The following is a 3,643-nucleotide window of genomic DNA, read 5'->3' as shown; positions in this document are numbered from 1 at the left end:
GGCGGTGGAGTGGGGAAGGGTGCGGTGGGTCGTCGGCGGCGGTGGAGCTAGCGGGGGAGGGTGCGGGTGGGATCGAGATCGAGATGGAGGGGGATAGCGATCGAGATGGAGGGGGGTCGAGATCGAGATGGAGGGGGAATCGAGATCAAGATGGAGGGGGATCGAGACCGAGTGTCCTCATGAATTCAAAAAGTGGCCATGAAATTTAAAAATATTCATGATATCAAAAAGTGCCCATGAAATACAATCTAGAAATGAAGACTACGATTTAAATACAATCGATCTTAGCTAGCTATCTGTTCACAATCTTCTTGCCCTTCTTTTTCGCAAATGGAGTTCTTCTGTGGAACGGACGTCCTTTAGGTAGGGTGGTCCTGCTTCTTCTTGTGGTGTGTGCTGCTACTTCATCGTCGTCGTCATGTTCAATCTTCGGGTCGCCGTACTTGTCGAAGTCTTGCTCATTGGCTACTCCATCCATTCTGATGATCTTCCTTTTGCCTCTCCTCACGACAACACGGCTGGGCTTTGACAGGTCGGTAATGAAGAAGCATTGGTCAACTTGGGAAGCCAGTACCCATGGCTCATTTTTCGCGGTGACGTTTGCGCCCGCGGTCTTGGATTTGGATTTGGGTATAACCATGGTGGTGAAATACCGGTCTTGTTTTAGGACGCTTTTGGCCCATCTGACACGGAACATCGGGACCTTCTCTCCAGCGTAGCTCAGCTCCGAGATCTCCTCGATCCTTCCGTAGTATCTGTCCTTGTCGTTACCGGTGTAGGATTCCATCGTTACCCCGGAGTTCTGATAACCATCGCTCTTCATGTCCTTGTTCTCGGTGTAGAATGTGTAGTCGTTGATATCGTACGCCTCATAGGTCATCAGGTTGTGCTCCTATGACAAGGCGAATATGAGTTGTTCTTCTGCGGAAGAATCCTCATGTAAAGGGTACGACATAAGCTTCTGCTTGAACCAACGCGTGAAACATGAGTTGTGCTCTTTGATTATATATCCGTACATCCTCTGTTGGCCTCGGTCATTGTACATCTTCTCAATAAAGGTTTTGTGATCTACCACCCAAGGATCGACCACGTCTATGTGTTCTAGCGCGACTAGGTTTGCTCTTTCAAAGTCGGCGAGTCGACCCTCAAAGTCGACATGCATTTCGCGGCGACCCTCACGGTGAGCCCATCCAGCGAGCCTGCCGAGGTGCCTGTTGACAGGCAGACCAACGGTCGATGCCTAGATAATTCGTGCAGTAGGAGATGCACTCTTCGGTCAGAAAGCCCCTGGCTATACTTCCCTCTGGACGTGACATGTTGCGAACATATCCTTTGATGACACCATTCATCCTTTCGAACGGCATCATGCTGTGCAGGAACGTCGGCCCGAGTTGGATGATATCCTCCATGATATGGACCAGTAGATGCACCATAACATCGAAGAATGCGGGCGGGAAGTACATCTCAAGCTCGCATAGTATCACCACGATCTCTTCCTCTAGCCTTCTGAGTTGCCTCACGCCAATCGACTTTCGAGAGATGACGTCGAAAAAGTTGCATAGGCCAAATAGCGTTTCACAGACGTGCGCGTCCATGATCCCACGGATTGCAACTGGAAGTATCTGCGTCATCAGCACGTGACAGTCGTGAGACTTCATCCCGTTGAACTTCTGCTTCGCTGGGTCTAGGTATCTGCTTATCTTCCCCGCGTAACCGTAAGGAAGTTTTACTCCTACGAGGCAGGTGAAAAACTGCTCGATCTCCTCCTGACTTAGAGTGAAGCACGCGAGACGGTAGTCATTTCCAGTCTTCTTGGCCTTTTTGCCTTTGCGACGACTTTTTGTGTCCCGCTTCGCCTCATCATCATCATCATCATCATCATTAGCGTGAAGCTCCTGCCTGATGCCCATTGATTTCAAGTCTGCCCTTGCTTTCGACCCATCTTTGGTCCTCTCTGACATGTTGAGCAGGGTACCAAGCAGACTCTCGCACACGTTCTTCGTGATATGCATGGCATCAAGGCTGTGAGGCACACAGTGGATCTTCCAGTACGGCAAGTCCCAGAAAACAGACCTCGTTTTCCATACCTTCAGCAGTGGCTCTGGCGCCTTTCACTTCTTTCCTGGCTCTGGCGCCTTTTGCTTCTTTCCCGGCAGTGCGCAATCTTTCCATTTTTTCAACAACTCGTCTATTTCCTCGCCGGTCCTCGTACGCGGCGTCTTCGGGGTTCGGTTTCACCATCGAACAGATCCTTGCGTTTCCTCCACGGGTCATCGTCGCGAAGCCACCTTCGATGTCCCATGATGTCACAGCCCTAGAATATTGTTTGTAAATAGTTGCATCTTCATCCAGGCATCATATTTAAATTTCTGAAACATGAGTTGAGGATTGTTGGAAGCCTCAAAACCCTAAATAAAAGCAGGGCAAAAGAACCCTGGAAAATGCATTCAATGATTCCAAAATGGCCTTAACTAATGTTGGTTATATTTTGGCCAGGGTTTTACACCAAACCAAAAATAATGAGCATTTTTGAGGAATATTTTGAGCATTGAATTTAAATCATATTCTATTTGAATTTGGAATTATATTCATAATATATGATGAATATATTTCCAAATTACCTGAGATATTTTTTGTATTTGTGAAAAAGTCCATTAAGTGACTTAAAATATCCAGGGGAGTTTTGACACTGTTTTCAAATTGTTTGAATTTGAATTCAGTGGCAACTAAATAAGAAAAACAAAACAGAACAGAAATAAATAGAAAGAGAGAGGAAACCTACCTGGGCCACTTACCCGCAGCCTACCTGGCGCCAGCAACCGGCCCAGCCCATCTCCACCCCCTCGCTGTCGTCTTCCTCCCTCGCCAGAAGGACAGAGGCGAGGCGTGGCGCGCGCCCGAGAGGCCTCGGCCACCTCCTGCTTCCTCCTCGACGCCCGGAGACGCCACGCACCTCCCTGCCTCTCTTCCTCACTCTCCCGCGTCCTCATCCCCTCCCTCTGGACCGCTCCCCCTCCTCTGGCTCTCTCTTTCCCTCTCTCCCCTGTGATCCCCGAGCGCAGCCGTCGCCGCCGTTCGCTATAGCCGCAGCCACCAGCCCTCCCTCGCCCCTCCGCCAGTTCCATAAGCTCCGCCGCGTCGTCCTCGACCTCCTCGCTGAGCTACGCAACGCCGGACGCCCTGAAGCCTTGCCAGTGCCGCCGTTTCCGACCTCGGCCGCCGGAGATCCCCCTCGATGCTTCGCTCGCTCCGGTGCCTCCCCGAGCTCGCCGAGGCCACCGCTGCACCCGCTGTGAGCTCCTGTGCTGTTTCCCCCTCTTCCCTGGCCCGATTTCTTCCTCTAACACCGATGCCGTCGCGGCCGAGAGCTTCTCGCCGCCGGCCATGGCGCAGCCGTGGCCATAGCCGCGCATGCCCACGACGGAGTGCTCCACCGTGCTCATAAAGCCCCCAGGAGCCCAACACACCAACCAACTCCCCCTCCCGCGCACCGAAACGCCAAACCCGCGGGTGCCCGAACTCCGGCCGCCGCGGAAGTGCTCGTCGCCATCGACTCAGGCCATCCCAACTGCTGTCGCTGCTACCAGTAGATGCGCAAGAACGCCAGCAAGCCGTAGCAACAAACCGCGCTCAAAATGGAGCC

The sequence above is a fragment of the Triticum dicoccoides genome, chromosome 5B (genome assembly GCF_002162155.2).
Source record: "Triticum dicoccoides isolate Atlit2015 ecotype Zavitan chromosome 5B, WEW_v2.0, whole genome shotgun sequence".
Classification (NCBI taxonomy): domain Eukaryota; kingdom Viridiplantae; phylum Streptophyta; class Magnoliopsida; order Poales; family Poaceae; genus Triticum; species Triticum dicoccoides.
This window is presented reverse-complemented; position numbering follows the sequence as displayed.